The sequence below is a fragment of the Patella vulgata genome, chromosome 5 (genome assembly GCF_932274485.2).
Source record: "Patella vulgata chromosome 5, xgPatVulg1.2, whole genome shotgun sequence".
Taxonomy (NCBI): domain Eukaryota; kingdom Metazoa; phylum Mollusca; class Gastropoda; family Patellidae; genus Patella; species Patella vulgata.
In genome coordinates this window covers 78,547,168-78,558,974 of record NC_065883.2, presented here as the reverse complement: position 1 = coordinate 78,558,974, position 11,807 = coordinate 78,547,168, and positions in this window count along the sequence as shown.

Below are 11,807 nucleotides of genomic sequence, written 5' to 3'. Positions count from 1 at the left end.
CCCACGAGGTGGGACAGGCGACCCTACTCCTTGTCACGTACAACCGGGGATTCGAAACCACGCCAGTTGACTCAATGACAGGCCTCATGATACAGCGCGCACGTGCTAACCATTCGGTCATCCAACCCCCCCGTGACCTAAACGTAGAAGAACCTTTGAACATTGAAATAAGAGGCCACCATAGCACCGCTGCCCGGGAAAAATTTTCCTCAGCACACTGCGTGGCTATGCTCATCTTCATTAGCCTAGTAAATCCCCGGTTGTACGTGACAAGGAGTAGGGTCAACTGTCCAACCTCGTGGGTTTTCTCCGGGTCCTCCGGTATCCTTCCACTGCTAAAGACCCCTACGCGCAAGCGAATTATTGAAATAAAATTAAACCATATGTTAGTCCCGAAATGACCTGGTTTGTGTCGAGTGGACGTTAAACCATCTCTCTCTCTCTCTCTCTCTCCTCTTTCTCTGTGTCTCCCCCTCTCTCTCTCTCTCTCTCTCTCTCTCCTCTTTCTCTGTGTCTCCCTCTCTCTCTCTCTCTCTCTCTCTCTCTCTCTCTCTCTCTCTCTCTCTCTCCCCCCTCTCTTTCTTTCTCTCTCTCTCTCTCTCTCTCTCATTAGCCTAGTATGAGGAGAACAGTAGGACGTTAAATTCCATTTCATTTCAGATCTTGCCATGTCATGTTATTACCGGGGCAGGTGTGTGGACAGACTCTCTAAACGCGATGACTGTCAATATGTTGTCTATTAATTAGACGAACGACAAGCGACAAATTGTACTATCATTCACCAGACCATCCAGTGTTCTGTTATATTGTTATGTACGAAAAGTACAGAATCCCGGGTGAGTTAAATATTTCATGTGGTCATCAGTCACGACAACCAACTCCTTTTAAATTGTCTCGACAGGGGATTGATGTTCTATTTACCAGATCGTTTGATCAACATATTTATAATCCAGGAAAACTTGGGAAGGATGTAGAGGTCAGAGTCTCATCAATATACAGAGAGGAGAGAGAGAGAGAGAGAGAGAGAGGGGGAGAGAGACAGAGAGAGGGAGAGAGAGAGAGAGAGAGGGAGAGAGAGGGATGGAGTTTAACGTCCACTCGACACAAACTAGGTCATTTCGGGACTAGCACATGGTTCAATTTTATTCCAATAATTCTATTTCGCGTCGGGGTCTTTAGCAGTGGGAGGAAACTGGAGGAGCGGGAGAAACCCCACGAGGTTGGGCAGGCGACCCTACTCCATGTCACGTACAACCGGGGAACCAAAACCACGGCAGTTGACTCAATCACAGGCCTTATGATACAGCGCGCACGTGCTAACCATTCGGCCATCCCCCCCCCCCCCATTCAGTTAGAATACATGGAATGTGACAACCATAGATGACCAGGGAGCTACTGTTGGGGAGATTGGGGAGATTGGGGAATGGGGTTGACCGCCTGTACCAAAAAAATCTAGATATTAAATTATCGATTGATGTACTTGGATAAAGAGTCATTAGGTAAGATAAGATAAAGAGCTGACAGTTCTCGCTATAATAGTGTGAATATAGATAATGAAATAAGAATATGCTGAAAATGTCTGTCAAATTGCTTCACTCTGAACCTAGATATAAGCGATTCAATTTTAGGCTAGCCTCGATCGCTATTGCTGCGGTTGTTACGATAATAAACAAAGTCTCGGTTATCCATTTTTACGGTTATTTCATCCATCACAAAACGTATTTAAATCTACTAAATATTGCAGGCTAGCGATGTCATCGAGAGTTGATGGTGGTCTTTTCATGTTAATAAATGTCTAATTTATAGTCTGTATAACATTTCAGGCTAAATAAAAGACCTGCAATAGACAGATTTAGCTCTTGCATAATGTATGTTATACGGCCAACTTTGTGAGTAGTCACTTGTACAATCCCAGAAAGAGGTATTGTGCCCGGACAGCGACAGTTCCGCCTTCTCTTCAACCGAGAGAGAGAGAGAGGGAGAGAGAGAGAGGGAGAGAGAAATGGGGTTTAACGTCAACTCGACACAATCTAGGTCCCTTTGGGACTAACAATTCGTTAGCAGTGGGGGAAACCGGGGGACCCAGAGGAAACCCACGAGGTTGGACAGGCGACCCTTGTCACGTACAACCGGGGAGAATCGAAACCACGCCAGTTGACTCAATGACAGACCTTATGATACAGCGCACACATGTTAACCATTCGGCCACCCAACCCTCCACTACCCCCACTCTCAAACCGATTGTTATGCATTCTTTTATGTCCACGCCAATGTGTACGAGAGGGGTGGCGGGACCTTGGTCTTTCCCACATAAACTAGCCCTGTCAAGGTAGAGTCGTGCTAGATGATATAATATTTACAATGTACGTTGCTATCAAGAATAAACAAGGGTTTCAGCCATTGTTGTCTAGTTGTCTCCGTTTATTCATAAAAATGAACTAAATACTCAACACGTCATTCAACAATTTCGCACCCTTCTCCCCTTTCTTGTTTCGGATTATTCACACATATTTTAAAATAGTATATGATGTATTCTTGCAGCACACCTTTCAGGTAATAAATAACCTAGAAGATCTTTACAGAAAGAATATACAGGTGTTACATGTCAAAGGTTACAAACAGGCAGACAACATCATTATAATACATGACAAGAAGGTCGACAAACATGCATTATCAACATAAAATTATGACAAAAAAGAATAAAAGGGTGGTTTAACATTCTACTTTTCTGCACATACCGAGATAATGAAGTTAAGCATGCGTCATACTCGGACAGCAATTCAATTCCATGTGTCAAGGGTTCTTTTACGCACATCTTGGTTTCTTCGTCCCATCCGAACGACTATGCGCTGTTCTTGCTATGCCTTCCATCCGTCATCCCTGACAAGGGGGAAAACTACACAGGGACATACCGAGGAACTTTGGCAACCAACACATAGATCGGACCCACGACCTATAGTTTAGCGAGCCACCACACGGACCCCTAAGGCAATATGAGAGAGAGAGAGGGGGGAGAGAGGGGGTGGGGGGTAACGTCCACTCGACGGAAACTAGGTCATTTCGGGATCAACATATGGTTCAATTTTATTTCAATCTTTCGCTTGTGCGTAGGGGTCTTTAACAGTTGGAGGAAACCCAACTCCTTGTCACGTACAACCGGGGAAACCACGCCAGTTGACTCAATGACAAACCTTATGATACAGCGCGCACGTGCTAACCATTCGGCCATCCACGCCTCCTGGATTACAAACGGATCGCTCCGGTTTGCGTACGGTAACACCGGCGGGGCTAAATACCGAAAAGGTGTGACTTGTGCTAAACAAAATGTTGGCGCAGGTTGAGTTTAGAATTTATTCAACTTTCAATACTGTTTATGAGAAATATCTATGATCCAGAAACACAAAACATTGCACATAGTTGTTTATTGATGTATTTGATATATTATAAAGGGCTATATTTTAGTTAAAATAAGACGGACAATTTTCAGTAAAGTCTGAGAATGCTTTGAGAACTTGGGCCAGATTATTGCACTTCGGATCTGATATAATCTATGGAATTGTCTTTCAAATTCCGGTTCCATTAATTTGATATACGTTTTTTGTTTATTGATCATGGTGTACGTCTAAGTGGTTAGTGTGTCCGTACGTTTGTGTGAGCCATGGTGAGTAAGGCATTGGTTAGGCTGGAGGTCGGTCACGGTGGCTCAGTGAGTAAGACGTTGGTTTGACTGGGGGTCCCGTCTTCTATACCAGCGTTGACCGAGAAAATTCATGGGCATTTTCCGGCGTGGTCCCCCCTTGTCAGTGGTGCAGAACAGAAGGTATGACAAGGGTCAACGTATAGTCGTTCGGATGGGACGAAAACTCGAGGTCTCGTGTAAACAATGGCGTGGACTAAAAGATCCCTTGGTAGTTTTAATTCGATATGTGTGTAGTTATATTGATATTGTGCTAGCGTATTTTATTTTTGTGTGTTGAGATTGTCCATAGTTTGTTCTTTGTCGGTAAGTAGGACGTAGCGCCGCTGCCCGGGAAAAAATTTCCCTCATAGCATGCCCATCTTCATTAGCTCAGTAAGAGCAAAATAGTAGCACATTAAAGCGGGAATTTCATATTTTCTAAGAAAGTCAAAACATAATTATTTCTATGTCTTTTGCGCAATAGGTTATCAACTCACTATTATACGACCATGGGCATTATTTCCCACCCTTAAAAATCATTGACACAGGAAATAATAACACAATTACCTCACTTGTTTTCCTATTGCCTCCATGCATTAGCTATCTTCAAACATTTGAATTTGAAGTTGAAAATGATTTTTTGCCAATTTCTCAACTGGCAATAGTGAATTATAGGATTAATAGGATTATTCTTTGACATGGTTGGACTGCTTATAGATACCATCTATTTTAAGGCTTTATTTTAATAAATTTTAAAAATATAACTTAAAAATATGAAATTGTAGCTTTAAAACACATTTCAATTCATTTCGCATGTTGGTCTCATTTGTTTTATGTTGTGTGTGATGCTGTCATCCTGCATTTACTATTAGATATGAACTTTATTCTCACAGGTATCACATCACATTGTTACCTGTTAAATCGGTGGGCTCATTTGATATTTTTAAAATGCATTCATGTCAGCATAGACACAATTTTGATAGCGTCACTGAACAGAGAAAACGTTTTATAATTGAGACAATTTATTTAAAAAATGATATCTTCTTTTGACATTATGGTGTGGAATTATTTAGGCTCTTTTTATTTTTATGGTGTCCTTGTTACATTATTTTTTAGATGTTTTAATTTCATGTAAATTTTATTTTCTTTCACATCTTATAGTAAGTAACTGGGGTGGGGGGGGGGGTGCACCACACATAATTACACAAAACAAAACTACGGACAAGACACAATACGCAAAAATCACAAACAAGCGTACATATCAGATGAAGTGAATTGACCCGGGGGCTAGCCGTAAGCGTCCATTATGCTGTACAGTCCCGAGCCTGTAGTGATACAGACTTCACTCAAAATTGAAAGACAAACAATCCGGGTCCTGTTACTCGAAATCTTAACTAAAGATAAAATCCAAATTTTAGTAGATACTTCAATTTTGATTGGCTAAGCACTAAAATCAACCTAATATTATCCAATCAAATTACTAAAATTTGGATTTTATCTTAGTTAAAATTTCGTGAAACAGGCCCCTGGAATATAACCCAGAGAAAAACATTGTATAATACTAGTACGAGTCATGATCTGCTATATGTCACATGAAATATAAAAAAATACCTATACAAGTAACCATATAGGTGAAATGTATAAAAAAGCTAGGTAGCCTTAAACTAAATGATTTATGTTATAGTGAGAAAGAATTGACTACAAAGTTAGGGCATATGTTTTATTTATCACGTGTCATCTTGTTCAAATATTTTATTTTTAAAATTGTGAAATATAAGCAAAATGAAATGTGGTTTAACGTCCTACTGTTCTGCTCCTATACTTGGCTAATGAAGACGGGCATACGCCATACAGTGTACTATGAGGGAAATTTTGCCCGGGCAGCGGCACTATCGCCTACTCTTATATCGAATTCCAACTGCCAAGGGATCTTTTACGTGCATTCTAATGTATACACGGGACCTTGGTTTTTCGTCTCATCCGAAGGACTAGACAGCTGCCCTTGTCGGGCCCTCCGTTCTGCTCCACTGACAAGGGGAAACCATGTCGGAAAATCCAGATGAACTTTCTCGGACAATGCAGGGATCGAACACCCGACCTTCAGGCTAGCGAGCCAGCGTCTTAACCACCTAGCCACCGTGGCTCCCTGAAATATAAGCTCTTTTATAAAAACCTTTCTGCGTAAAAACTGTGTGATTTGATGATATATTTGAACTACAAATGTATTGAAGCTAGTTTATCTGTAAAACAATTTAAATCAAACCCCTCTCAAAGCTTTTTAATCTGGCGAAACCTGCTCCATACAACTAGAACCGTGACCGTATTAATTACACTTATTACGTCACTCGGATAGGAATATCAAATACATTTGCGCAGGTGTGTTTTTCAGGGAATCCAGTATTTTGCTAGTTATACTGGCTATCTCTACCTTCCATATACCAAAATTGCCATACTTTTATTGGAATGATTAAAACACAGATCCTATTTCGTTTCGTGAGGGATTAGCCAATGAAAGGGTCTCTTACAGCGAGTTTTTGGCGTGAGATGCACGGAACTGTAGGTAACCCACTAGAAACATCAACGCTGATTGGCAAATCAAATATCTGACGTCACAGGGTCAAGAGTCACTTTTAAGACCTCTGACGACCTCCCGTAACAACTGGCTAGATCTTCATGTAGTATAGGCCATCGAAAGTATAAAAAAACGAAACGAAATGTAGATCTGTATTTGAACCAGATTGGTATTGGAATTAACTATCGGATAAATATCTTCGTGGGACTGTCTCTTTAATTTTTCATACAATAATTATAACACAGGGTACAATTTTATGGATACATAATTACTGAGTTTAATACTAAGCGACTTTTCGACCAGTATACTCTCGTCTTTATGAAGTAAATGATACACATATGTGAATAGTAGTAGACAAATATATACAGAATATGCAACAAAAATAACAATCAAACACAATTAAATCTTAACACCTTTGATTAGGGGGGCCATTTACACCAAAACCTACAAGGATTAAAAAGGAGGAGAATCCTATTATTTGTAAAGATCAATGTATTAACACTATTAAAGGGAAACCAATTAACCTGAGCTATAGATAAACAATAATATAATAATGTTTATGTATGGGAGTATGAGTGAAAAAGAGTGATCGCTGATGCAGGTGTAAAGAAATAATAATTATAAATAATGATTCTTATCTTTGTTGCATATTCTGTACCTTGTATTAATATGTTCAATTACTAAATGCCAATCAAAGAAAAGAATTATAACATTTGGAATTTAATGTTGTATGGCGAACCCACCATTACAGTGTGTATTAGGCACACCCATATTGAGAGAATTAAAGGAATGGGTTACCCACAATTTATCACATATAATCCAATAATTAATGGTGTAATTGTGTATTAATGAAAAATAAACAAAACCAAATTAATGACCATTATTACAAAATAAACACCTTTTCATACACAATTCCCACGTGACAGAATTAATCTTTAATTCCTCATATTCTATAATGAAAATATTGCAAATCGAATTATGTTTCATTCTGTTTTACGATATGATATTATTTATTTTTAATTTAGCTGAGATGATAGTTATTAATTTAGAAAAGCGAATGGGCGCCAAGGGAGATAAATGCTTAATTACTTTTTTCTCGTCTTACAAATGTATCAGGCGTCTGATTGTTTGCGTACCCAAATCTTCTCGTGACAAGGGTTTCATTTACATAGACCTGGCGATGTGAACTCTCAATATATTCGCAAATATCAATAAATAATATCTTGTGCTATATTGCAAGCAAATTGTATAATTATTATTTATATACGGAATAAATGTCAAACGATAAACAATTATTTCGTCTAGCTAACATTGTCTAACGTACATGCTGATAATACCCCCGGCAGACCGGGGTGGCGTTCTGAATGCGCTGCTACGGCGATGGAAAATGGTCTCAGAGAGCGTCAAGATAGCCATAAGCGTGGTAAAAGCGTGGTGGAAACGCCAGATGTCGCCCTGTGGTCACATGATCTCCCAGTCACATGTTCAAAATAAACGCCAAGATTCTGGAAAGCTGTGAGAACGCGGCTTTTTTCAAGTTTGTAATTTTTGGGACATTTTCTCGCGTTGTATTCACGTTTGCCGGCGATCTCGCTGCAGCTCAGTAAGGACGCCAATCCGATCTGACGGGGGACACAAATTAATGTTGAAAGCTAATGTCACGGTAAATTATAGAAAATTTATTAACATGATTGACTTCCTACAGAAAACATTGTACGGTGACATAAAGTTGCACTCGAGCATCAACAGGAAGTTGATGTCACGTGGTTCCACACAAACTCCACTTGTAAACGCTTTTAAAGGACCATCGCAGAAATTTAACATTTGCGTCTAAATGAATAACCAGCGTTAGATGAAATGAAATGGCGTTTAACGTCCTGCTGTTCTGCTCCTACTGGGCTAATGAAGGCGAGCATATACCCTTGCAGTGTGTTATGAGGGAACAGTGACACTAGGGCCAACACTGATATAGCATTCCAAATGTCAAGGATTCTTTTAGGTGCACGCCAATGTGTACACGGGACCTCGGTTATTTGTCCCATCCGAACGACTATACGTTGTTCCTTGACAGACCCTCCGTCCAACATCACTAACAAGGGGGAACCTCTCCAGAAAATCCCGATGGACTTTCTCGGCCAACGCACGGATCGAACACGGGACCTCAGGGTTAACGAGCCAACACCCTACTCACTGAGCCACCGTGGGTCCCGGGGAGGGGGGGTGAGTTGAACGACACCGCAGATAGAATGTTGATTCATGAACGGAAACATGTCAACCATTTTCTGACTCTATGGACGCGGATGAGCAGGTGGGTGAGTGTTTGGTTCGAGAGATCTATTCTATTTTTGACCCGGCGTGGTTCCCCCTTGTCAGTGATGCAGGACGGAGGGCCTGACAAGGACAGCTGTCTAGTCCTTCGGATGAGACGAAAAACCGAGGTCCCGTGTTTACATTGGAATGCACGTAAAAGATCCCTTGGCAGTTGGAAATCGATATAAGAGTAGGCGATAGTGCCTCTGCCCGGGCAAAATTACCTCATAGCACACTGTATGGCGCATGCCCGTCTTCATTAGCCCAGCATAGGAGCAGAACAGTAGGACGTTAAACCTCATTTCATTTCTATTTTTGACAAGCAAACATCGCTCCAAAATTAAGTGTAATTCTATTCCATTTTTGACGTGTGTAAGTATAAACTATCTAAACACAAACTGAGATGAGAGCAGGTGTTGACTGTGTTGTACTGTTTACCTCTATATCTGTTAGATTAATGACGGTAATATTGACAGTTCGTCTATAGTTATTAGGATATATGCGTCTAGGACCGTGTTAATATATCTAAATACTGGAATATAGAAAGGTTGTAGGTTTCAATTTAATCTCCCTTATCAAGATCTATTGGAAGCGTGTCAGGGATATCGTTCTGTTTACATCTCGTGACTTTGACGAAATCGGCAGGTGACCTTAATATTTAGGCCTAATCGTAAAGGAACTGTTAACTCGTAAAGTACATCCGGTGTCCATTCTCAACTGCAAACAACCGGTGGTCGTACTAAGAAATATATGTATTCACTATTCGAGGTCTTATCAAAATCTAAATATTATGGCCATCTGCAGATTTTGTCAAGGTCACGAGATGTAAACAGGGTTATGGCTCGTGATTGTTGCCGAGGATTGTGGGTTAGAGCTAGGTGTTGGGTTAGGGTTAGCCCTGTCTACATCTCGTGACCTTGACGAAATCTGAAATGAAATGAACTGAAATGAACTGGGGTTTAACGTCCTACTGTTCTGCTCCTAAACTGGGCTAATGAAGACGGGCATACGCCATACAGTGTGCTATGAGGGAAATTTTTCCTGGGCAGCGGCATTTTCGCCTACTTTTATATCGAATTTGAACCGCCAAGGGATCTTTTACGTGCATTCCACGTAAGACCTCGGTCTTTTCTTCTCATCCGAAGGACTAGACAGCTGTCCTTGCTAGGCCCTCCGTCCTCCATCACTGACAAGGGGGAACCACGCCGGAAAATCTGGATGAACTTTGTCGGCCAATGCAGGGATCGAACACCCGACCTCCAGGCTAGCGAGCCAGCGTCTTACCCACTTAGCCACGTGATCCCCTTGACGAAATCTGCAGGTGGCCTTAATATTTAGACCTAACCCCGTAAAGGAACTGTTTACGTATAAAGTAGGGTAAATCCGGTCCGGACAGTCAATCGTTCCGATATATATGTGGGACCACAACCTACAAGAACATGTTCCCGTCAAAGCCGTTCGTCCAGCACCACTGGCTATGAGAACCCATACCCTTTTGGAAACACTATATTCTAGCTAGCACCTTAGTCACTCGGCCACTATCCCTCTAGCCCCTTATGTTGGTTGTGATAGAGTTGAACTTTTACTCACCTTTATTTGGGGTAATTTAAGTAGTTGAATATCGTACATGGTGGGAGATATTTTAGGTAAATCCCTTATCTTGCTGGTAATAAAGTTGCACTATTATTGACCACAGTTCAACCTATAGGCGTACGGGTTCAGTGACGTTTAGGGGGGCAGAACTCGAAATGCTTGAAAACAAATCGGGTTAAAGACACCCCCCCCCCCTATTCCAGCCCTTGAATACAGTAACTTCAATATGGTCCAATATAGCCTACCTTAGGTGGCTGACCAGAATCTCCCTCCTGGAGAACATTTTGAAAATATAACCTCTGCAAATGCGTTTTTCCGCTATTCTAGCCCGTGAGTTAAGCAACTCCAAAGTTGTCCAATAGTTTTGTAACCGAAATCCCAACCATCCAGACTGTTACAGCTTTATTCACAAATAATAATCGATGCCCGAAAATGTCGCACAAAGTAGTCCCCCGCCCCCCTGCCCCGCTGGCTCGTACGCCTATGGCGAAAATAACCCGCCTTTATCAGTGTTAAGTGGTTTAATATGGCGAATGCTGTGAGATATTTTTGTCGAGTGTATTATCTTGTAGAATCTAGAGGTAAGGTTTAGATGTACTATTATTGTCCCCAGTGGACTCTAAAATAACTCTAGTGAAGTGCGTCCCTGATAATACCAGATAATCTTTGTTTTAGATATAATGGGCACTCCCTTAACTCGTGTCAGTCCGAGAGAGTGGGAGAGAAACGGGGTTTAACGTCCACGTGACACAATCTAGGTCATTTCGAGACTAACATTAAAGAGTAGATTAACGTGCACTCGACACAAACGAGGTCATTTCGGGACTAACATATGGTTCTATTTTATTTCAATAATTCACTTGCGCGTAGGGGTCTTTAGCAGAGGACCCGGAGAAAATCCACGAGGTTGAACAGGCGACCCCAGTCCTTGTCACGTTCAACCAGGGAATCGAAACCACTCCAGTTGACTCAATGACAGACCTTGTGATACAGTGCAACGCGCTAACCACTCGGTCATACACCCCCCACCCCCAGTCAGAGAGAGAGAGAGTGTGAGAGAGAGACTTCGCTTCGGATGGAGACCACGCCACGTGATTTGACCATCTTCCACGTCCCCCACCCCTCACCCTTCTATGTTGGAAGTACGGAACGGATCGATTATTGATAGCCGCCTCGTTGATCTTATGACAAGAACCGCTGTCTAGTCGTTAAGATTGGGTGAAAACCAACCGAGGTCCCGTGTATATATTAGCATGCACGTAAACGGTCCCTTGACAGTTGGAATTCGATCTAAGCGTAGGCCATAGTGCCGCTGCCCGGGCAAAATTTCCCTCATAGCACACTGGGAACAGAACATTAGGACGTTAAACCCCATTTCATTTCATTTCGTTGATCTTAGTCAAAAATTAAATTATCGATTTTATTTGTTGTTCTCTGTCAGTTGGGCATTCGTTACCCCTGACGATGGTGAAACGACCTGAACAGAACCCCGATGGCTCTTCTACACCCAGGGGGACATTCTAGGATAGAACACTGTCCTTGTTGTGTTTGTCCCTGGCTTGTCGATGATGATATGAGACATTGGTATGTCGATGATGATATCATATCAGTATTTCACTCTGGTCTTTATAAACATGAGTTTAAAATAGCCCG